The following is a 25,593-nucleotide window of genomic DNA, read 5'->3' on the forward strand; positions in this document are numbered from 1 at the left end:
TGTTCTAACTATCTGTAGGGAATGTGCATAGTGCAGTAATCTTTTTGTTTATTCAGTGAGCATTCATGAATTATCTATGCCATCCATGCATTGTGTTGAGTGCAAGAGGTAGCGAGAGGAGTAAGCTAGAATCAGTTTTGTTCTCAAGGATCTTGTTGTCCTGTAGATTTATAACTAAATGTTGGGGAAGAGGTAAGCATTATATGAATGAACATGGTCCCAGCTGTGTGGGAATAACAGTAGCAGTGTTTTGATATGCAAACCTGGCATCTTAAAAAGCAGCATAAATGACTTGGGGTTGGCAATTATAGGCTATTCTTTTGTACCCAGATATTTAAAAATGTACTTTCTACCAGCTTCATGTTGATGAGATGTTTGAATCAAGGAGATTCTGCTTCCTTAAGAGAAGAATGAAGTTTTCCTGATTAGCAACGTTTGGCATATAGTCCGTGAGGTCTTTGGAAACTTGAACCTCAGTCTTTCACCACTGTTGGTGGAGTGGCAGGACCGGCATTGTTGGGGTTCAAGTTCCCAGCGTCTCACATGCATTTAATAACACAGTCCAGCCTTTGGCAACCTGCCACTTTCTGTGCTTGGTAGACGGTTCATGAAACTTGACACTCTTATGTCTTTCCTTGAAAATCTTGCAAGGTTCAGCAATCCTTCAGTGGCTGACCCAGTTCTGTTAAACTCCTGTTGTCAAACACAGGTATGAGGTTGTCCTGGACCTGTTGTCAGAGAGTGCATTTCAGACTTCTGAAAAAAGTTAACTACCAGCCTAGTTTTGGAGCAGCGATTAATGCTTTGGCTGCAGAAATGGGGAGTGCTCTTTGTGATGTTGCCACAGACTCCCCTTAATTTGTGGACAGACTTCCCCAAGCATTTGTTGTATCAGTAGAGTACAGTAAACTAGGATTTGGACAATTATTCCTTTAGTTGACTCATGTAAATGGAGTCTTAGAGAGTGTGTCTGCTGAAAATATAATGAGCTCTTCCTAGTCAGGTAGAAGGGATGGTTTTGTGAGAGTAGCAGAGCTCTTACTGTATTTTGCTTTTAGCTAATCTTGCTTTGGCATTCACCTCCATGCTTCAAGTCTTTGGGGCCCCTTCTTGCCCCTGTCTTTAATATGGGGAGACCATAATTAATAAGTATGATGGTTGCAGGCATCTCACATTGGTTATTGCAGTATTGCCTAGCTGGAAATACACTGGCCTGCCTGGGTAGTCAGAAGTCCTAGATTGGAGCCCATATTCTAGCATTTATTAATTGTGTGATTTAGCTTAAGGTGCTTAAATTCCTGGTTTATAAAATGGGGATAATAAAGATGTCTCTCCCCATCCACACTCTGGCCCCCTTTTACTAACAGTGCCTGTAAATGAGAAAATGAATTGCAGAGTGTCCTGTGACCTACAGTGTTCTGCCATGAAGCTCCCGTTCTTGCCGTGGATGGGCACAGACCTCAGGTCTCAGGGAAGGACTAGGAGAGGACAGTTGCTGAGACTTTCCTCCTCTGTGGCCTCTGTGATTGTGACCTGCTGTTTCTTGACCCACCCCAGAGGCAACCTGGACCACCTCATGTTTATTACAAAGTTCTTTCTTCTTTCAGCTGAAATGTATCCCTGTCATTTCCAAGGTAATTTTCACTCCTTGGTTCTGGTTTTACAGAGTAACATGAAACAATTGAAATCAGTACATTTCAAGTCTTAGAAATCTGTAACTGAGAAAGGGGTCTTACAACTCTGCTTCCTGTTTTTGGCAATTCAATTGAATAAATAAGCCCATCACGTGGGGCTGTGTTTGCTGTGCGGCACTCAAGGCCACTATTGTTTCTCCTGACATCCGGAAGTGGAACAGAAGGGCATGCAGCCCAAATGAAGATGAATGAGAAGTAAAAACTTTTTAACTCCTTAATGTGCAAAAACATGGTAGTTTTAATTTTATTTAGAATGTTTGTTGGAGTAAACAGTGCCTACTTTGATTGGACTATAGGTGGCTAAGCAGACTAATAATATACAAATATATAGATAAAGACCAATATTTATATCAACCCGTGTGTTTAACAACCAGTAAGTGAAAAAAAACCCATACTTGCATTTAGGAAAATGGAAAAAAGGTGACCTGGAAGCGTGAGAATACCTTTATATGTGCTCTGACTGATGTTCTTGTTGCCAGCACAACCCATGGGAGGATCCTGAAGTGTGTTCTCAGTGATTAGAGGGGACCACACTCTTTTTTTTTTTTTTTTCCTGAGATGAAGTCTTGCTCTGTCGCCCAGGCCAGAGTGCAATGGCATGATCTCGGCTCACTGCAACCTCCGCCTCCTTGGTTCAAGCCATTCTCCTGTCTCAGCTGGTTGAGTAGCTGGGATTACAGGTGTGTGCCACCATACCCAGCTAATTTTTTTTTTTTTTAAGAGAAGGTATTTGACCACGTTGGCCAGGCTGGTCTCGAACTCCTGACCTCAAGTGATCCACCCACCTCGGCCTTCCAGAGTGCTGGGATTACAGACATTAACCACAAGCCACCGTGCCTAACCTGGGACCACACTCTTTATACTGAGTTTTACACGTTTATTTGTAGAATCTAAGACAAAAATGGACAAATGACAAAGCAGTACGGCCTTAGCATTAGGTACTCCGGATTCTCTTAACCCTTGTTACTGACTAGCTGTGTGCCTCTGAGGAAGCTAGCTCTTATTCTTCAGGAATTCGTTTGCCTCATTGTTAAAAATGAGGCAAAAATTTTCTCTCCTGCTTGCATTATATAGGTGTTAGGATAAAATGTGATCATGTGTATGGATTTGAATGTTAACACCACTTCTTGCAAGCCATGTAACTTTTTAAAGTTATTTAAGCATCTTTCTGCTGCTTCCTTGTCATTAAAATGGGATAATACTAGTTGCTGCTTCAGGGGTTTTGTGCAAGTAAATGAGTTAATTCCCAAAAATTGTTTTTCAGAAACATTGGTCTCTTATTACTTCATAAACTTTAAGTAATAACAGACCAATCTTTCTCAAAAACAGATGCCACGATTAGAACTAGAAATAAAGATACTGTTCTAATACATAGAACAGCGCCTGACAGTCCTAATACATTAACTTTTTGGGTGAACTTTTGAAGGCTCTGTGAGTTAGTATGTTTTTAGTATACTGTATTTTTTGAAATAGTATATTTTTAAAAAAATGAAAATCACACCTGGAAACTAACCAAACCCAGAACAGAATTGGCATATTTTATCTTCCTGATTACTTTGGTGGTTTCACAAGATACTATTTCTTTGTCAAAAAAGCTTAACCGTGCTACTGAGAACCGATTCCTAAATACATTTTATCCTCAGAGCTTTGGGTCAAATTAATTTATTCTAGAAATGCTTTTTACTGTCAGTGTAGATTTGAAAGCTTTAGGTGGGAACTTGGACACAACTCTACCATCTCTGTTGCTGTTAGGGCCTTGACTGTCTTAACTGTCCAGAGCTTTGCTTGGTTATATGTTAAAAAAAGAGATTTTAAAAAATGTTATCTTTGAATTTTGAACAGTACTAACATTGAAGTGACTCATTTTTTGTACTCATTTAGCTTTTAGAAATAAGGAAATGTTGATCAAGAACTCCATTTATAACAGACTCATTCATAATAATCCTAGAGGCATATTTCACAGAAGCCATTTCCAGGTAAAAATACTGATCATGACTTTCCCTAAAAGGTAAAATAAAATTGTGGGAAATGTTTAGAATTTAGCTAGTAATTAAGTAACAAAGAACCACCTTTAAAACGTCATAGTTTCCTTAACTGTTATAAAAAAGGAACTTATGAATTCAGAATTCTTTTGGCTATTTTTAATAAAGTGAAACCCTATGACTATTGTCCAGTATCTTCTAGTTTTTTACTAAACTAAAATGATGTATTTAGTTAGAGGAGCCTTTGTGCCACCATTGGCTTTTCAACCTCAGGTATACTTTGGATTAACACTGGGGCTGCTGATATTAAGCTACTTATCTGCCCTTAAGTGTGGACATTCATAGCTTGATACTACAGATTTTGATTGTCAGCCCATGGCTATATTTGACATTTTGATTATAGAAAATAAGCATGTGGACTTCCCGTTTTCCTATTTCAGTGGAATTGAGACTGTTGAACGTTTTCTGTTTAATTCACCTTATGGGGAATTAAACATATTTATTCATCCCAATTGAATTTTTAATATTTCATGAACTTAAAATGCTTTTTTTCTAAATATTTACTCATATACAATGTTACCTTATAGTCCTAAATAACATAAGCCTAATCATTTTTAAATGAAGAAATACTTTTAAATGTACAAAAAGAAAAACCCAATTGGCTGGTTATCTGCTAGCCAATTTAGTTTGCATTAAGGAATATGAGGTTTCTGTCTGGGGAGGTGTGAATAGACTTTGTAGAGGGGAAGAGATTCTTTTAAGAGAAAGACCATATGATAGGAGGAAAAAGGCATGTTTGGAAACCCTGGATCCTGTGATATTGAGGGAGGTTCTCTACTTCTTTTGACATCAGTTTCCCCATCTGTTAATGAGTATCTTTGTCTAGAAAGGTTGTAATATGTTCCTATGACAGTCCCAGGTGCATAATAGATTTTCAACAAATGGTAACTGTGACATTTTATGTTAGAAATTTTTTCCATTTATGTTTCATATTTCAAAGCAATGCTGAAGAGATATTTGAGGATTCTCTGTTTTGTGAATCTATTAGTAGACTTATAATTTTCTTTATTTTTAGCCTGGGAATTACAATTTTTTATTCCACTTTAAGTTCTGGGGTACATGTGCAGATCGTGCAGGTTTGTTGCATAGGTATACACATGCCATGGTGGTTTGCTGCCTCCATTCCACCATCACCTACATTAGGTATTTTTCCTAATGTTACTGTTCCCCAGTCCCCCTATGCCTCCCTACCCCACAACAGGCCCCTGCGTGTGATGGTCCCCTCCCTGTGTCCATGTGTTCTCATTGTTCAACACCCACTTATGAGTGAGAACATGTGGTGTTTGGTTTTCTGTTCTTGTGTCAGTTTGCTGAGAAGGATGGTTTCCAGCTTCATCCATGTCCCTGCAAAGGACATGAACTCATCCTTTTTTATGACTGCATAATATTCCATGGTGTGCCACATTTTCTTTATCCAGTCTCTCATTGATGGGCATTTGGGTTGGTTCCAAGTCTTTGCTGTTGTGACCAGTGCCACAATAAACATACATGGGTGTATGTATTTTATAGTAGGCTTATAATTTTCCAAAGGTTACCTAAAGACTTTGAGACCACCAGCAGGAACCCTTGGTTTCTGAATAAACTAGTCATTAAATAAGTTCTTACTTTTCAACTTTTCTTTTTACTATGTTAGAGTTTTTCTAAAAATGGCCATTTTCCACTTTCCCAGCCCTGACATCTTTGCAAATTTAGCTTTAAAACATTAACAGTGTAACTGAAAAGGACATAAAGTGCTGCTAGGATAGTTTCCTCGGTCACAGTTTTATATTTTATTTCTTAATTTGTTTCTGGATTTTTGAGCCTTTTACAGACATTCGTAAAGTGTACTCCAGGACACAAGTTGTATTTTTAAGTTGGTCCCTTGTGAGGGGAAAGGAAAGGATGTAATTAGGTGCATGTTCACAGGCTGCACATTCTCCCCTGGCCTTTTACTTTTTCTGGTTCATCAGTGGTTTGGACCCTGTGCTTGCGCATCCGTATTCCTGAGGAGGAGTGGCTGTGTTTCAGTGCAAGTTGAGAAGTGTGCTGCCTGGGGACCAATATTTGAAACATCATGTATTTTAATAAGATAAAAAATTGCATACTATGTCTTCTTTGTGTGTGTGTGTGTCTGTGTGTTTAAATCTCTTTTTTCAATTTGTTTCTCCAGGTGGCATTTTTCTGAAGTTGTTCATTAAGACTTCCCAGCATTCCTACAGATATAAATAGGTAAGTGAATGAAATCACATGACCTTATTATTGATGATTGTTTGGGAACACTTTTCCAGTGAATGGCAACTTCTTGAAAAAGATGCACTGTTTCAAACTTTTGAACCCTGTGTGGTAAGCACTAATTGTTTTAAGGCTAGAAAGTCACTTGGATGAGCTACATAAATGTTATAAACAACCCTGTGAAGTTTCATAAATGGTATTGAATTTAATAATGTAATTTCCACACTTCAATTCTGACATGCTTTGTCACCATTTATACCCAAGTTTCAGAGATCTTTATAGTAAGCATAGCTGATTTGCAGTTGTCTTTCCTTTTGAGCCTCTCTGTAGACCAGTTCAGCATTTTTATCATTTCTCTTAGAGAAAGTAGAGATAGCTGATTAAAATTACTTAATTTTATTATTCAGTAATAGCTCATATGAAAGGATTGTGGGAATGAAAGGTGAAAACAGTTGACTAATAGGTGATTTATGATTAATTCTATAGGTTCTACTTTATAAAGATCAGTTTTTGAAATATTACTAACGATAATAGAGGTTGAATAATCTTCTACATTACACATTTAAGAAAATCAAGGCAGCAGATAGTCAAATAATTATCCTGAAAGACTTTGATCCAGCCCTGCTTCTCCCAAGGGAGAGGCCTATTCAGCCAGGTCCTCGAGGGTCTTGTTACAAACTGGAGGTTCGGCTCAGCTAAAAGAAGCTAGCTAAAGGTATCAATCTGGAACTGACTGACACACGTTTCAGGAAGGTCTGCCACGTGGAGGGAATTTGCACACAGCATTTTCACAGACACCATCTCATTTGTAGAAAGGTCTTTTTTTTAGATTACAGATTCTAGAATAGGAAAAATTACTCTTATGTTATGAAATGAACTATTATTGACTCCTCAAATGTTGTTCTAACAACTGATATTGCTTAGGTTAGGAAGCTTAGGGTTTTTTTGTTACTAAATGGCAACTGTAAATCCTTGTGAGTTATGAAATTATTTGAGCAGAGTTCCTTCTCACGGGAAAGCCAGGGCTGACCTGAGAGAGTTGGTATCCTGAGCAGGCTAATCATTGGCACCCTATTAAACTGATAATCTTTTTTTTTTTTTGAGGCAAGTCTGGCTCTGTCACCCAGGCTGAAGTGCAGTGGCACAATCTCGGCTTGCTGCAACCTCTGTCTCCTGGGTTCAAGTGATTCTCCTACCTCAGCTTCCCGAGCAGAGTAGCCGGGACTATAGGCAATGCCCAGCTAGTTTTTTGTATTTTTAGTACAGATGGGGTTTCACCATATTGGCCAGGCTGGTCTTGAACTCCTGACCTCAAGTGATCTGCCCACCTCGGCCTCCCAAAGTGCTGGGATTACAGGCCTGAGTCACCACACCCAGCCCAAACTGATCCTCTTTATCTACTCCATATTTATTTAGTGGAGGTAGGAGAAACTGATTTTTTTTATTAATAAAGGTTATTAATAATAATGTACACCTTTTCCTATATGTTGAAATGAAGGAACTTATTACATGTGATTTTCTGAACCAGTTGCTCATAAACCTGTTTAAAATTTGGCCAATAATAATACTGCCATATGCTGTTCAGAACCAAAATTTCAGATGCTTGTCAGCTAGGTGATGTTGGGGTTCATTGTGAGGGCTGATTTTTGCTCACATTGTTCTGCAACTGCAGATATTCTCATTGGAGGCAGTCCTGTGCTGGGAACGGGTGTTTATTTCTACTCCCAGGCACTGTCTGCCTGAGTAGGAACAGGAACGATTTTCATTTTACCTGTTATTTAAGGAGTCGCACGTGAAAGCCCGCGTGAAGAGGCCCTACATTTCTCATGTGTTTCCCAGTAATGGCTTCATCCCTGCTTTGTGGGTTGTCTCCCAGTCACTGCCAGGCTGGCTTGTTTAATCCTGCTCTGGGGAAAAGTCGGTTCCAGGTGGTGTGTTCCGTTAACATGCCCCCTTCTGAATACTTAACCTAATAAAAACAGCCTTCTCTGTGTCTTTTTTTTTTTAAGTTGTGAATTCATCTCATAGAAATATAGTAACACTTTATTAGGTCAGACAAATACAAGAATATACATTCTGAGTTAATGGTGTCTGAACTGTAGAGCAATCTGATCCTGCTTTCTTTTTTTTTTTTTTGAGACGGAGTCTTGCTCTGTCACTCAGGCTGGAGTACAGTGACATGATCTTGGCTCACTGAAACCTCCACCTCCTCAGTTCAAGCAGTTCTTCTGCCTCAGCCTCCCAAGTATCTGGGATTACAGGTGCCTGCCACCATGCCTGGCTAAGTTTTTTATTTTTAGTAGAGCCTTGGTTTTGCCATGTTGGTGATTCTGCTTTCTGTTATGTAGTCAGTCACATTATTTGAACTAGATGGAAGGTTTCTCTTGAGTGAAGGGCATGATTGCGGGCTGGGGCAAGCCTTGACGTTAGGTAGTCCTTGGCAGAGGTTCCGTCTCTGTGAACACAGACCTGGATTGGGACCACAGCTGTGGTACCAGCAGGCTATGTGACCTAGGGCACATTTCATGACCATGCAGAATTCTCATCTCTACTCCCAAAGTGATGGGAAGATTGACCAACATAAAGACAGGAATGTATGTGGTATGTAGTAAAGCAGCAGGTGTTCCTCTGCCTGCTCCCTGACACTAGGTATCATGGAAAGAGCATGGGATGTGGAGTCCAAGGGGTTGTTCTGCCAGGCTCATGCTGTGCCTCTTTGGGTGAACCTCTTACCACATGTGCCTCACTGGCAAAGTGGCAAGGGTAATAATGCCTGCTCAGTTTTGCCTGCCTATTTCATGAGAATTATGAGAAGTCTTTGAAAAGTGTGAATTTAGGGTGATTAGTATAAGGGGCCTCCACTGGGCTTAAATCCAGACTCTCTGGGCTTAAGTCCCTGCTCTCCCCACTTATAATGAGGTGAAGGTCCTCAAGCAAGTGACTGTCACCCTGTCTGGCTCTCACCTGTCTCACTGGATTGCTCTGAGAGTAAATGATGTACTGTATGAACACTGGGGCATACGGAACTAGCACCTAATGAATCTCACTAAACATGCTCATAAATTCACTAGGACATTAGACAGGAGGTAGAGAATCAGGCATGAATAAATATCCATGGTTGTAAAAGCCCTCATGTTTGAACTGTGTCTTGTTGAGCTGCCTTTTATCATGTTATGCTAGTTTGGACCAGGGAAGATGATCTGAATAAACTTGGGGACCCCATAAGGTGGGACTCCCTTGTGGGCGAATGCAGCACTCGGAGTTGGTCTTCCTGGGTACCCTTCGAAAGTGAACTGGGGACAGGTCTCTCCCCATCTGGGCGAATTCTAGCTGAAGGGGCAAAGTGAAAGCACCACACACCTGCACCTTCTGATACGGTAGTGTCTCCCCTGCAGCGTCTACCCATGTGGCTGCTGAGCACTGGACATATGGCTAGTACCACTGAGGCACCAAAGTTTTCATTCTACTTAAAATTTAGAACTGATAGTCAATTCAGGTTTTTGGAAAATGTTTGTTTGGAACAACTTTGATATGTGATCCTACTTTTTCAACTATAAATTTTCTAAATTTTAAACCAGATCAATAATTTCTGATGGAAATTTTGTGCCTGAATTAAAATGTGCATTAAGTGCAAAATACACAGTATTTTAAAGTGTTAAGTATTAGAAAAAAGAATGTAAAAATTCTGTGCTTTGCATCACATTAAGAAAAACTAAAAAAAAATTCCATTAATAATTTTTATTCTGATCACATGTCAAAATGATAATGTTTTAGATATTCTGAGTTACATGAAATTTCTTAAAATTAGTTTCTTTATGCTTTTTGAATGTTGCTACTAAAATTTTAATGAATGCACATGGCTCACAGTAATATTTTTATTGGACAGTGCTGTTCTAGAATTGTAGAATGGATAGTTTCTAATTTATCAAGCAAAATATTATTTTCCCTATTAGTTTGTGAAGATTATGAAAATGGGTTTTTTTCTTTTTTTAAGGTTTTGTTCGTAGTCTGCAAGTTAACAAATTTGAGAAATGTTTTAAGTATTCAAAATTGGGGGGGAAAAGCAAAGATGCATAGTAAACCAAAGTGCAAGCCTCATGTAATATAGCTTAAGGTCAATTTTTACTTCTTTGCAGTCCTTTGGCCTCCACTGCCTCATGACTCTGTCAAGGGAAGCCCTCAGAGCCTTCCCCTCACAACCACTCCCGAGGTGTGAAACCAGTGTTTTCAGCTAAATGTTCCCCGTCCTTGATGATTGTTGAATTTGAGGTTTGTTGCAGGCACCACGTTCCCGGTGTCACGTATTGCCACGCCCCCAGAGATCAGTTTAGGAACTGTCATCTAGGACAAAAGGACTTTTAATTATGTGCAGTGATTCAGTACTGTTTTCTTACCATGGTACCAGAAATTCGAAGATACATTGCCAAGGGCATGATTACTGGCTCGATGCTTCGTTTTCAGCAGCAGGTGTAGGAGACATGAGAAGATAATAAAAAATGTTATCAGTATGTTTGTTTCACATTGATGCCATAGTGGTACTTACGTGCATTCTGAGAGGCAGTGGGTAGAGTGTGTGATTCAGAAACATACTTGTCTGGGTTTGAAGACGGGCCACATCCCTTATGAGGCGATGGTGGTGAGGATAGCTTTCCTCTGTCATTCTCTTCCTATGTAGTTGGTGCCAATAGACACTGGCCACTTTCCTTGTTAAAATTCTCTCCTTGTGTGTACTCCGTCTGTGATGCCTGTGTTCTTTTGTGTAATAACAACAGCAAGTATATAGCCATTGTTGTATTTTTCCCAGACTGAGCAGATGAGTGGTACAGTTAAAAATGCTCTATCTGGGAATTAAGCAGGATTGATACTTATATATTAAATAGAAACCATTATCAAATTTTATGAAGAATCTTTAGCTGAAGAAAGATAGCTTTTCCTTCCATAGTTTGTTATGATATTAATGTTCTTAAATTCCAATATTAGAGTATAGGATTCATTTATACGATTGATTTGGAAGCAGTTAATGTAATAGGAAGCATTAATTTAGAAAAAGTGTAACAATCTTCTCCCTTTACTTGATGGTAAATTGGACCAAATATAAGGTCCCTGATGGGGAAAAATGATGAAGTGGAAATTGACAGTGATATTCAAGACTTAACAAATCCGAGTAATTAAGTGCATTGAAGACAAAATGGATGCAGTTCTTTTTGTCATTTTCTAAATTTGTTACTTGCATGTTGACAGTTTATCTTTTTTTTCTGATAAGAATTCTAGCTAGGTGTATCCTACCAGAGACTTCTGGGGATTCTCTCTCCAGCAGGGGCATTCTCTTTCTATGAAAAGTTGCTTCCCTTGAGGGACTATAAACTTCATAAGGGCAGGTGTAGTGTGTCCTCGATGCCCAGTGCAGTGTCTGACATGATAGGCTACGTAGCACGGTGCCTGATAAATCTATTTGCTCAGAAAATGTTAGCCAAATGGAAGAGTGAATGGGCACTTAAATATAACTTCCAATATAAGTATTTGGGAGTATAGCTCACTTATAATTTGGGAAGCTGCAAAGTTTCTTTTAAGCCAAAAAGTAAAGTTGAACATCAAGAAGGCACCACTGGAGCAGTTGAGCAGAAGCCAGGAAACTAGAGACACCCCTGGCAACAAACGATGAGGGCTAAAGGGAGGTTTGGGAGAGTAGAGTGGGAAGGCTGCAACTGACTGACAAAACACAGCCCCAGGAAGGCAGGTGCCCATGGAGTTAGCTTTGGACAGGAACAGGGCAGCTTTCTGGACATAGGAGGTGTGCTGCCATAGGTAACCTGAAAGTACAGGAATAGGCCTTAAGAGAACGCTTACGTTGTGGCTTAGTTCCTTTGAGCAGCAGGAAAGAGGTCATCATCTGCTTTGGAAGGAAGCAGATGGAGGAGAAGCCTGGAGGCTTAAGAAGAATGCACGTTTTCCCTAGGTGGAAAAGAACTCTTCTCAGTGCTGATGTGACCAGAGTTCCCATCTTCTGGTGTATTCTGGCTTTCTCTCTGATGGATTATTGTACAGAGAATTTTTGTCCTCCATCCAATCAGATTAACTCATGGGATGTTTTGGATCTCACATTAATAAATATATAAGCCTGGCATAGACATTCACCTGTAATAAACTATTCAGGAGGCTGAGGTGGGAGGATTACTTGAGCCCAGGAGTTTGAGATCAGCCTGGGCAACATAGTGACACCCTGTCTCAGAAAAAAATGTATAGTTTTGTTGTAATCAGTTGAAGTCCATGAAAAAGGCTATATCCAAATCTCCCATTAGGTAGATTTGGTTCCAGTTGGTATTCCTGTTGTTATTCCATCTGCATGAAGAATCCTCCTGATCCTTCCCGAGAAAGGTTTTTGACTTTAATGATCCACTGTAAAAAATTGCTCTTTGAAAGGAAGGTGGTCTAATTGAACTCAGATGGATGAGTGTGCACTGCAATGGTATAGGATGTCCCCTCATCATCCCTGTAGAACAGATGTATGCTTTTCTATGAAGCTTGTTAATATAGGTAATAATAGCTGTATACAGTCTTATTTAGTATTCTTATTTAAAATCATTTCCCATGACAAACCACAGAAAACCCTGCTTGCGACTAAAGAGGGCAATAGTATATCCCCAAAGTTATGAGATACTTCCCCCATAAATACGGTATCTGCTCTTTGAAACTTCATCATGACTCCCTAACTGAAACTGACCTCTACTGAATTAAATATTGATTTAATATATATATTCTCTTGGATTAATTCGGTTCAACTTGCAGTAAAGTTTTTTTTTGAGACGGAGTTTCGTTCTTGTTACCCAGGCTGGAGTGCAATGGCGCGATCTCGGCTCACCGCAACCTCCACCTCCTGGGTTCAGGCAATTCTCCTGCCTCAGCCTCCTGAGTAGCTGGGATTACAGGCACGCACCACCATGCCCAGCTAATTTTTTTTTTTTTTGTATTTTTAGTAGAGATGGGGTTTCACCATGTTGACCAGGATCGTCTCGATCTCTTGACCTCGTGATCCACCCACCTCGGCCTCCCAAAGTGCTGGGATTACAGGCGTGAGCCACCGCACCTGGCCCACAGTAAAGTTTTTGTCATCCTTGCTTTCTTTCATGCTCTGATGCTGGGTGGAACCGCTAGTCACACAATGGTCCTGTCCTTCCAGACGCCTCTCACACCAGCATCCCCAGAGCCACTGGCCAGCCACTTAGCACATGTTACAGAGCCAAGGTGCCAGGCAGCCTCTAAAAATGGGGTTGGCGCCATCTCTGTACCTTATGTTAACCATCCCAGACCAATCTGTGAAAAACTCTCAAGTCCAGATAACTTGGAAACGTACCTGATTTTGATCCAAATTGTTCTATAACTGTGGCCAAGTGGTGTTAGGAGGTGGTCACTTCCTGTTGTGAATGTACATCTGTTTCATGTAATGAAGGCAACTATGACTGAGGGTCATGTTAGGAATCTAATGTGACTGGTCTGAAAGAGCTGGTCCCCTCTGGCTGCCTTGCCACCACATTCTTCCTCCTTGCTTCACTCTCAGACTACATCTGTGTCTCAGACTACATTCATTTGAAGTCTAATCCATTTTTCTCCTATCATTCATGGAGTGACTGTGGATTGGAAAGAAAGACACAGTGTTGGGTGGCGGTCAAGTCCTTTCATGGACTTCTCCTCATTCAAGTTAGGGTCACCAGTTTTGGACCATTTACATCCCACATCAGGTACATTTAAGTCTGTTCATCTGGAAACTGGCAGGCATTTTGGTAAGAGGATGGTTGCAGAGAAAGTCACTGGGGCAGACCCCTAGAAGCTATACCTTCTTTTTCAGTGCTGTAGTATTCTGTGTTGTATGCTTGCATATTGACATCATCTGCACATCTTAAAGCAAAAATGGCTTTTCACCTGCCCAAGGGTCACATTCAGTCTTCCCTGGTGGCCTTGAACACTGGTGTCCTCTTGATGCCAAGCAACAGCCCTTTCATCTATACTATTGTGACTGGATTAGGATTGCCAGAAGCTGTTTATGTGTGACCTGTTCCCCAGTTACCAAAATCACCCATGTTCACAAAGAAATGTATAAGCATGCAGGGAATAATCCATTCCCTTAGGGGCTACCATTGTTAATCTACTGCCCAAGTTCCTGAGAGTATCCCTTCTTGTACATTCTTCTCTTTACATAATGAGTTCTTACTCTGTAGATAACTTTATATTGTTACTTTTTTGTTTAATATTGTAAACATTTCCTCATGTTATTATAAGTTCCCTTTTTAATGAAATTTTCAATATTCTGTCTTATGGTATATATCTTAAATCATTTTAACCTACTTTCTAATTTTGACATTTGAGTTGTTTTCTTTAACCATTAAATATCAACTTTGAATATCCTTTTATGGATATTATTGTTTAGTTATTAAAAATATTTCCAGGAAAATTGGTCCCTCACTGGCAGTATAAGAGCACGCCTGTTTTATGCTCCCCTAATCAGGAATGAGTTATCAGTTCTTAGGTCTTTGCTAGTTTGTGAGGTGAGAATGGCATCTCATTTTGTTACTGTTTTTATTATTGACCAAATCTAATGTTTTCTTAAATAGAATAGCTGTTTGAAGTTTGTCTTTTCTGAATTGTTTCTTCATTTTTTTCCTTTAGGTGAAACTGTCATTTATGATAATAGTGACATTTATGACCTTGGCCCATTTTCCTAGAAAAGTTTATTGGAATGCATAATTTTACATATACTGTGTGCTCTGTGATTGTTAACTCACACAAAATTGTCCTGCGTTTGAGGGGAAGTGAGGTGTGGAAGTATCAAAGGGAACACAGCTCAAAGTTCTCGTGTGGCTTCCTGGTTGTAACTTTCCCCATCTGGAAAGTTAGGCCCACCCAGTGGGTATCCCTGTCCCACCTCACCCAGACCTCGTGAGCCCCTCATTATCACCCTCATCCTGCCCTGGTACTTCTGATTCACTCTGCCTGTTCAGGGCAGACAAGGTTTAACTTCTATTGTCAGAAGAAGGAGAAACAACGTGTTGGCTCTTCGACCCCATGAAGTGCTTCTCACCAGCTACTCCTGTCCTGATGTTTCTTCTCAGTCTACTTGGCTGACTTCTTTTGCCTGCCCCTTCATCAAGGTCTCTGGGTCATCCTTAGCCCCCTTTTCTCCCTTATCTCCTTGCATCCTCTGGTTTTTCCAGCCCACTTTATGGCTTCAGCTGCTACCCACAGGCCAGACTCTCTCCTCCAGGTGCAGACTCAACCAGCTAGCCGCCTGTTGGGGTCTTCTCCTGGTGTCTCACTGGCATTTTTAATTTATATGCCCTCAAATGAAACTTTCTCTCTCTCTTGACTGGCCCTGCAGCCTGGGTTCCCACTTCCAGTAGAAAGACCTTTGCCTCATCTACCAGCCACCAAGCCAGCTACCTAGGCAGAATGTTGAAACCCCTCTTTCCCCTCTGCCCACATCCCATTGGTCTTATGAAGTCCTGTCTGTTCTCCTTCCTTCATGTCCCTTCGTCTGTACCCCTGTTCCTCTTTTCATAGTCCAGGCTTTATGTCCAGAATGAATGAATGTCTCTTTTCCCAACTACATAGAGTATTACAAAATGGATAAACTAGATTTCTCTAAAACAAATGAAAGTTAAATTTTTGCAGAGTATGCTACTTTACTTGAATCTATTTTAAATTCTCTTTATGTAGTGAATTCTCATCTATTAATTTACCATTTATAGGCATGAATTTTTTACCTCCTTGCTTGGTTTAAAGCAAAACACACCTAGAATACTGCCTAATATATATTAGTCGTGCTAGCCCCTGGACAATACTTTCTAGTTAAAGGGCTTTTGATTTGAAGACTTGATGTGTTCTTGGGAGCATAATTATTTCCATATTTCAATATGTATTGTTTTTTGTTACACTGGAATTATCCTTTGTTAGCTAGTCTTTCAGCATCTCCCAGGGAACTCAAGCAAGAAATATAAATATTTTCATAAGATTCTTTAAGGGAGTAAAATTAATATTTTTGAGATGAAAATATGATTTGTCTCCTAAGGATTGGAAGACTTTATTGAGATAACAAAATATCCTTCCCCAGGGGTAAGTTTTCTCAGGGCTTATTGAAAATACGGTGCTGGGAAGAATAAAAGGAAATTTAATACCATGGAAGTTGGAAATGGCCCCTGAAATCCAATCCATTTTTAGAACACATATAACACACCAATTCCCCAAGATCTGAGACAGCTCAGTTCACTTCCTGAGGCTGTCAGTCTCATTATGGTTGTGACACGGAAAGTTTCCTCAGCACGAATGAGCCACGGCAGTGTTTTATTTGCTGACAATCTTTTCTGCACCTGATGATGGGGCCACCCTTGGGTCTACCTTCCTTTATCTGTATCAAGTTGCTTTAGTCTGTTATAGTCTGGTAGTTTTCTGAGGTTGCATTCCCCAAAAGCAGATTCGGCAGCAGGAATTCAAGTGCAAGTAGGTGACTTGGAAGGTAAACCTGGAAAACATTGTTAAGGGAATAGGGGTGTGAACTAGAGAGGAGAACAAAGCCAATAAAGAGATGGCATCAAGCAGGTTGCTGCTATGGGCACCTGAGGCTCCATCATTGATGAATTCTATGAGTCATTCATCAGAATTATCCCAGTTGGGCCAGCAAGTTCTGGCATGTGTCCTCTCCAATTCGTCTCTGTCATTGACCACTCCTGAGACCAGCACTTAAAGACCAGCTCTTTGTGGGGCCAAAAGTGAGGCTCTGGGTGCCCACTGTAAGTGCATGCAGGAACGGGGGCTTGAGGTGCAATAGGCCCACACAGCGTCTGCCCCTTCACTGTTGTGAGTTTTGTCTGCCTGACGGAGACACTTCAATGGTCAGGAAGGAAGCACTTGCAGAGATTGCCAGTGGAATGTACTTAAAATACATCAGTCTCCAATCAATGCTGGAGTAAATGTAAAACTGATAGGAATTTGATATCACTCATCCTGAAATGGGGAATGCAGGGAGAATCTTGGAGCAGTGTCTAAGTGTTGCTCCCAAAATGACATACTGTGCCTCAACAACAAACACTGACAAACCATTATCATCACAAATGGGACAACTAAATTGTCAGAGCTCCTTATAGGGTTGAAATTTCCTCACAGCTAATCAGCCTACAGAATTATAACTAGGTACACAAGGAAATTACGGTATTTTTTCCATACAGTCAGATCTGGAAGAAAACAAAAATCTAACGGAAGTCTGTGGCCAGTCAAGTCTGAACAGAGCCACCTTCATTACTTGGGGAAATTCCTGGGGAAGGAAAGAAGGTGGAATCAAGGCTGTTAGTGGACCTTAAGAATCCTTCTCCACTGGGTATTTGCTATTCCTGTTAATGTTTAATCCTTGCTGACATAACATGGAAAATATATCCTAATACCCTGTCAGCTCTTCCATTCTTGTCATTTAGCGGGTGAGGGGATATGATCTGGACACTACAGATATCTAATCACTTATAGCCATTGTGTGAAGCTAGAGCAATAGTGTAGGAAAGTATCCTTGTCCCTAAAGGCTGCCAGTCCAGCTGTGAAAGGACAAGCAGAGAAGTCACTGCTGGTGTGGATAGAAGAAGGAACAATTCTGCCAGTTGGAGAAGGCTTCCTGGAGCCATGACTTCTCAACTGGGCCTTGAAAATAACTAGCTTTTGCCAAGGGATGAAAGAGGGGGTGACAGTCCAGGCACAGACAAGTGTGGGTTAAGGCAAGAAGGTAGAGAAGTACAAGTGTGGTGAGGAAGCAGTGAGTGATTTGGGGCTACCAAGATACATGAGGTGGCGAAGCTGTGAAGGTAGGCAGGAGAGGTCACCTTGTGAAAGTCCTGAAAGTTTTGTCCCTCTTTTACTGTCTCTCCCACATGAATGTCCAAAGGTGTGCACCATTTGTGGCCAATCCATTTCTGTTGACTCATGTCCAAGTCCCCACTAAACATCCTGCCATCGTAGAAACAACTTAGGCGCAGGATGATTAAAGGAGCCTGCAGAACTTATGTGGGGTTCCGGGTCCCAAAAGTGTGGCCTTTGTATACCAAAACTAACAATTTGTGATACATGGCTGGTTAGTGATTCTGTGTAGCATGTGAACACTTTGTTGAAGGAGAAATTGACATGCTTTATGCACAAGGACAATATTATATCTGAAATATTTGTTTATTTGACATATATTTTCAGCCACTCCAACAAGTCCCAAATGTGCTACATTTCTGGAAGTATCTAGCTAGATTTAATAGTACACAGAATTGACTGTGCTTATTTTTTCCTAATTGTTTTTCCCCTGTAATAGTTCTCTCATAGCATTAGTGTGCAGATGCCTTTGGGCATGCCGGAGGAGCATACCTGCTGTTAGAATCCATCAGTACGTGGATTGATAAAGGAAACAGGAATAAATTGGCATCAGGTTTCCCCCTTACTACATTAAACAGCTAAATCCCTTTAGTTGTCTTTGTCTTGTAGAGGCCAGGGCCCTTGGCCCCCAAAGATTAGCTAAAAAAAATCACTGACATGAAGCAGAATGATTAATAGGAGGAAGGGTATACAAATTTATTAAACATGTATACCTGAGTGCTTTCAGAATGAAGACCCAAAGGTATAGGGGAAATTGTCCATTTTTATGCATAAGTTCAACAAAGTGTGAACAGGCATGTAGAAATATGATTGGACAAGAAGGTATGCTCTATTGCTAATAGCCTGAGTGGGGAAACCCAGCAAGGCCTGTCTGTCTAGACTCTTGTTCACCTCTCTAGGCATGCATTCCTTCCTTCCAGGTGTGGGGCAGGACCCTCTCTGCAATGAGGACCTACAGTCAAACAAGGTAGATTAGATAATTTCTTTAAGGTCACTTTTTACATAGAATATTTTTAGGTTCATTGGCTGGCTTTGGGGAATGGGGGATTCTGGCTTCTATAACCCACCTTGGGGAAGTGGGATTCGTTTTTGTGGCCTGTCTCAGGGGAGAATGGGACTGAGACACAGGAAGACAGGAGAGAGAGAATAATTTCATGTTTCTAAGGCTGCTCCTAGGCCTTTGTTTTGGGGTGTTGTTTTCTGAGCCCCAGGAGTCTTTTATTTCTGGTGGAATAGCTACCTTGTGTGAGGGAAAGAGAGCTCAATGTGGTGTCCAGGATATAAACCTAGGAACCCCCAGGACAGTAAGTCCAATTACTGTCTCACAGTAACTGACCTTTCGGCTCCTTAAATTCAAAACTGCCCGTAAGATACGGTGTTCAGCCAGGTTACCTTGTTTATTTCTTAGACCAATGCACTCACAGTTCTTTAGTAATTTCTACTTCCTCAAATCATTTGTGAGGTGCTTTCTCCCACAGAATTCCCCATTCCTGTGGATTCACTTTTATTACATCCTTTAAAATTGCTTCCAGGAGATGTTTCCCTGATGACTTTACAATGTAAGTTAAAGGTTTGAAAATATTTGACACCCAAGAAGGAATGGTAGGATGTTTTGAGTCCAATTTAATAAATTGGCCACTGACTGCTGTGTGTCTTTTGGTGAATCACCATTGTGTAGTGAATGAAGTAAGAATCATTAATGCTAAGAAGCTGCTTCAGCAGCAAGATAAAAATTAATTCTCTCTGTTCCCCTTGTCAGTCATTCTCTCCAATATGAGAATAAATACAGAAGTATAGCTGGGCACGGTGGCTAATGCCTGTAATCCCAACACTTAGGGAGGCTGAAATGGGCAGATCACTTGAGGTCAGGAGTTCGAGACCAGCCTGGCCAAAAAGGTGAAAACTTGTATCTACCAAAAATACAAAAATTAGCCGGGCCTGGTGGCAGGCACCTATAATCCCAGTCACTCTTGGGGCTGATGTAATTGAACCTAGGAAGCGGAGGTTGCAGTGAGCTGAGATCACTGCACTCCAGCTTGGGCAACAGAGTGAGAATCTGTCACACAAACACCCCCCAGAAGTAAAGAGGATCCTTTTTCAGTCTTGTGTTCAGCATCCAGTGTCTTCCTGTGTCCTCACTGCATTCTGGCATGCTCTCTCTCATGCATAGGGACTGTCATGGAGTTTGGGCCCTGAATGGAGAGTACTCTTGACTGTTCTTGGTCTTGTGAGTCCTCTTTTCATAACGGCCTGAATCCTTGGTTGGAGTTTGCCCTCTTCTCATGAATCATCACCCACTTTTGGGATCATCATATTCTCATGACCAGAGTATTAGGTCAATGTCTTCTGCACCATGGCTGTTGAAAGTGGAGAACCTGGTTGTGAATTTGGATGAGCAGAAAATCGTATGGGAAGCTCCAGATTGGTAGCCAACGGACAGGGTCAGAAGCAGTATGGTTTGTTAGTGATCTAGTAGCCTCTATGCAAGAACAGCTCTTGGCCTCCTGATCCATTATGGGTTATGTTGTTGGTACAGAATTTTAAACACGGAATTTATTCAGAGTGAATTTTAACATTCATTCTGCAGGAATCAAGACTTCTGTCAATGGTCAGAAATATTGTACCTGAAAAAAGAGACCCCCCAATTTTTTGCATACAACTTCTAGGAAAGTTTTTCAAGGATGAAGGTGATTTTCAGTGGAAGTTTCTTTTTTTTTTTTTTTTGGAGACGGAGTTTCGCTCTTGTTACCCAGGCTGGAGTGCAATGGCGTGATCTCGGCTCACCGCAACCTCCGCCTCCTGGGTTCAGGCAATTCTCCTGCCTCAGCCTCCCGAGTAGCTGGGATTACAGGCACGCACCACCGTGCCCAGCTAATTTTTTGTATTTTTAGTAGAGACGGGGTTTCACCATGTTGACCAGGATGGTCCTGGTCTGCTGACCTCGTGATCCACCCGCCTCGGCCTCCCAAAGTACTGGGATTACAGGCTTGAGCCACCGCGCCCGGCCTCCTCAGTGGAAGTTTCTTAATGTCTGATTACTGGAGAGATACACTGTGGTGATCATTAGGGTCATAGCCCCAACTCAGGAATTGCCATATTGTGTGCTACTTCCACATATTAGAAGGTATTTTAGACATGGATGTGACATTTCTGGGACATGTCATAAGGCAGCAAGACAAAGTATGTTTACTTGGAACTGTTCTTAAAATCCAGAGCTCATGACCAGATTTTCCAAAACGGTGTTACTGGAAAGTAGTCTTTCTTGCTTCTGTAAACTTATTAATGATAAAATTGAGCAGAATTTATTGTTATTGGAGGACTACTCAGCGTTTTCAGCATGTCAATGTGTGTTGTGGCTCTTCATGGGGAAATACAGGATTCAGTGTCTGTCCTGGGATAGCATTGATCTCAGAGTACCCACAGCCCTGCCCCAGAACTCCTATAACTCTGACATAGTTGGGGAGATGCTGACATGTGGTAGATTAAAAATGGTTGCAGATTCTTTCTCCTCTCTTTAATTCCTGGAGTCTTATTTCCCTACCCCTTGGGTCTGGGCCGGCCTTCTGACTTGCTTTCACAGCTCAAACGTGGCAGAAGTGTTGTGTAAGTTCTAGAGTCAGCCTCACAGGGCTGACTACTTCCACTTTCACCTCCTTGGAACTCTGCTCTGAGACTTCTGTGTGAGGATGCCAGTCTCGCCCCAGGAAGATGAGGGGCTGCGGAGGAGGGCCGAGGTTCCCCTGTTGGCAGGCAGCATTCGTGGCCAGACACGTGAAGGAAGCCTTTGTGGGCCTTCCTGCACAGTGGACCTAGCTGAAAGCCATCATGAGCCAGCCTAGCAGAAACCAGCAGAGGAACAGCCAGCTGAACCCTGGGATTGTGAGAAATAATTAGTCATTTTAAGCTATGAAATGTTAAGGGACTTTGTTACTCATACAACTAACATAAGCAGTATCACCCAACAAAAATGCTGAAACAAGACAGAAAAATGTAATTTTTTTTATCTAATCTGATACTTTCTAGGAGGCTTTTCTGGTTTAAAACTAAATTTTTGGGCAGGAGTTTTCCAGAAACCTGAATCAAGTGAATAGTTAACAAGCACATAATATGTTTGGTGTATGAGGAACAGCACAGAAAATGGCATTTAATCCCAGGGTGTGCAATCCAGCATGAGTCTGCAGGTGCTGCCTGGGAAAGGAGAGGGGAGCTGAGGGAGAAGTTCTAGCTGCCTCCAGCAACAGCTTCCCAGGGGCTGACAGCTACCTGTGAGGGTGACCAGTGTCACTTAGGGCTCATTCTGACAGCCGAATAGATTTACGCAGACGTGGCTGTGGGTACAGCCCATCTGCTCTGTTTGCTGACCAGCTGTGGGATGGGACATCTTTGCAGTGTTCCCTTCATAGACCAGGTTTAATTATTACTGGCTCCAGGGGCAAATCTGATTAGCAGATGTCATGAGGGGCCTGTTTTCAGCAGGCCTTTGGTGAGATGTGGAAATGTGAGAGGGCTCCTGGTGGGTGCTCCCCACTGGGGTTGGACAGGTGAGTGCCTGGGACCAGGCCTGGGCCAGCATCAGCTCCTTGGAAACAACATCTGCTGCCTTCTCCATGCCCCAAGGCCGGGAGGAGCCCATTCCGTGGAAGTGGGAACTGTAGGCTATGTACCATAGCTGGGAGGCCTGTACCAGAGCCACTGCATCACTATGTTCAGGCCTTAAAACACTCAGTGCCAATGATGGTGACAGTCATGCTGCAATCATGAGGGCCAGAGTAAGTTGGGAAGAACCAGAAGGATTTGCACTCATGAGAGTTGGAGCTGGGAAATACCTACTTGGTCGTGAAGGCTCTTCCTCCGACCTGGCCTGATCATTCCCTTGGGATCCTCCAGAGTGCTTTGTAAAATCTGTTTCCGAATGACTCAGGCTGGGAGTCTTCCAGCCATTCCCTGGGGAGATGTAGCGGCCTTTCCTGAGGAGGAAATATCTTCTTGACGATGGGTTGGGATTTTTTGTTGGTTGGCTCCAGCCCCAACCTTTCTGGCAGGTCTCCCTCGGACCACCCTGAACAGGCCCCCTCTACCTCTTGGGTTCCCACAGTGAGACCTACGTCATGCTTCCTCTCAGTGGCAGTTAAACCGAGGAGGTGGGGCCTGCCTGCTAGCCCTGGTGCTTTCTGATGCAATGACTTTCTCCAGCTGCTTTGTTATTCTGATCCCCTTCTCTGAATTTCTCAATTTGTTTTGTCCCTGTTAATATTCCATATGTGTGGAAACTGTGCTGTTACATCACAGACATTGTAAGCACTGTGTATTCCACCGTGAGAATGGCATTTTCATTGGAAATTATTTTAAAATTTTGATGAGTTTTTGATAGATTGGATTGACCTTGGTTTCCATGTCACTGCCCAGTGAGTATAAAGAACTGTGAATGCACTATGGCTCCTCCAGAAGCCCAGAATCATGATAGCAGACATCATGTGTGCTGGCTGGCACAGCCATGTAAACACTGTGGTCCTAGGGCATTGCTTTTGGGGAGTTGATGTAACTCAATGTGTAGTCAGTAAAACAAAGAAAGGAAGGGTTTGTGTGTCTGCCCTGCCCACAGCCGTGTTGGGAACATTTCGGAAGCACGAGATCTGGTTTGTGGGCTCTGCCTCTGTTGTTACGGATGCAGCCGCGAGATGAGAAGCAAGAGCTCCCCGGTGAGCCTCTTAGGGTTCAGGCCAAGTGGCATTTCTGTGCTGTGAGATGGAAACTGGGAAGAGTGATTAGATCAGTGCCCTTCTGAGCATGTTCCACAGAGTGTTCCACTTTCCAGGGACATTTTAGGAGCTACCTAGAAGGGAAGGGGGGCCAAGGGGACCCTCCTCAACGCCCTGCTTTTTTACCAGCACAGCTCTGCTTTCATCTGTTTCATATGCAGAACTAGGGTTGTTTGTCAGATTCTGTTTGATAAATAGTGTTTCATGCTCAAAAAGAAAGTTTCCAAATCACAGGTTCAGAGGACTGACTTCTAATAAAAACAAACAGAGAGAAACCTCTTTAGCCAAGCAAGTAATGATTACATTTCTGGGATCTGCATCGATCAATCCACAGACATTTGGAAGCAGCCAAAAGCAAAGCACTAAACAAATAGATGTTTCTATGTGACTACGGTGTCATCAAGGAACTCTTAGTCAATATAAACAGAACATGCACACTGTGACCTCAAAGTAGCAAGGAAATAGGAGGCCAGTTCTAGTCATATGTGCAGGTGATTCTGCCAGTTTGTGGTGTTCTGTGTAAGCACCAGCAAGTCCTGGAGTTGAGGTTACTGAGAATCATGTGATAAAAACTATCATTTACGGAGAGCTTTCCATTTCTTGAGCACTGTTTTTAGGATGCATTGCTCATCCTACAAAATGTAGGTTCTATTATGATCCCTATTTCATGCATGGGGAAGCTGAGGCTGGAGGTTGAGTGGTTTACCCAAGGATAAAGTAATGGAGATGGGAATGGGTCCCCTTGGCTAGAGCCAATGCCCTGGCATCCACTGCTGCCGTGTCCCTCTCATGGTTTTGGTGAGTGGAGTGCCTAAGGACAGGTACTTTGAAAAGTGTCTTTCTTGCCAGAGATACAGCTTTATGATCAATCCACTCAAAAATTGCTCCATATACACTTGAAATTTAATGTCACATGTAAATGATCCTTATTGTAGAAAAGAGAATATAGAGAAAATAAGCCAGAAGTATAATCTTAATAATGTGTACAAAAGCTAAGCAGACCTATACAGCTCTGAAAATGTGCATTTGTGCTTGAGTTTAATGGCTCGCAGACAGTTACTCCAGAGTTTTTAGTGGTAACGTAGACGTTAGGCCTCTCAAGGCCACAGCAGCAAGTAACATGACCACGGTTTTAACATTTGGGGTATTTTTCTCAGATTGTATCTCAGTTTCTCCATTTCAGCCTCTGTATCATGGCCTTAGCTAAAGGCTGAGAAGTAAGGATGAGTCTGTTTTTGAGGGTCTGCCCCGACTGACTTCATGACCTTCCAAATGCATATGAACCAGTGTCTTATTCTGGCCAATAAAATTATATAGGCGAGTGTCTTAGATTCTGCAGAAAGTTCTCTTCGGTCATTTCACTCTGTTGGAGCAAAGTAGGTCTCCTAAAGAGTGAATTTAACAGGGATTTAGGTTTGTTTTGATAGGTGCATTTGGAAAAGCTGGGACTGCTTGAGAAACTATTTCACAGCACATCCAGGTGGCTCGAATGATCTGCCTCCACACATCACACCAAGTCTTTTTAAACAAGATGAAAGCTAGAGTGTGTTTCTCTCTCGGAGCAAGTGAGGCCCTCAGGGAGAAACATGAACTTATGTGGGTGCTTGGGAAGTATTGAATAATAACTCTTTCAAGCCATGAGGTCCCCATTTGCCTAGCAGAAATTTATGAACAGTGCCCTGGTTACTTAAAAACATGAATTTTCTTTCCCAAGTGCCTGACACTCTTCCTGAAAGTAGTGTTTTCATTGAATGCTTGGACCATACTGGATCTTCACAGAGAAATCCTACCCTTGCTTCTTTAGCAGACAATGACGACTTTGCTGAAATAGAACCTTCGGTGTTGCCTCCTGATGGGGAATGGGTTAGGTAAGGGAGACCTGCAGAAGTGACTGAGTAACAGCCATCTAATATCCTGCAGATCATATTGGAGCTGGACGTGAAGAAGCATTTTCTGCATGGTTTTGGACCAAATGGCTGTGAGACTGTGTGATCCCCCTCA

General features: G+C 41.8%; 1 protein-coding gene across 4 annotated transcripts in view; it reads left to right on the forward strand.

Moving 5' to 3' along the window:
* LHFPL2 (LHFPL tetraspan subfamily member 2) overlaps positions 1-25,593 on the forward strand; it is a 155,438-nt gene that overhangs the window by 72,267 nt on the left and 57,578 nt on the right. For all 4 annotated transcript variants that reach the window (XM_035291341.3, XM_054252155.2, XM_002744833.6 and 1 more), the window contains one exon: positions 5,886-5,944. The gene's annotated coding sequence lies outside the window, so the exon portion shown is untranslated. The remainder of the gene's footprint in view (positions 1-5,885; positions 5,945-25,593) is intronic.

The sequence above is a fragment of the Callithrix jacchus genome, chromosome 2 (assembly GCF_049354715.1).
Source record: "Callithrix jacchus isolate 240 chromosome 2, calJac240_pri, whole genome shotgun sequence".
NCBI classification, from domain to species: domain Eukaryota; kingdom Metazoa; phylum Chordata; class Mammalia; order Primates; family Cebidae; genus Callithrix; species Callithrix jacchus.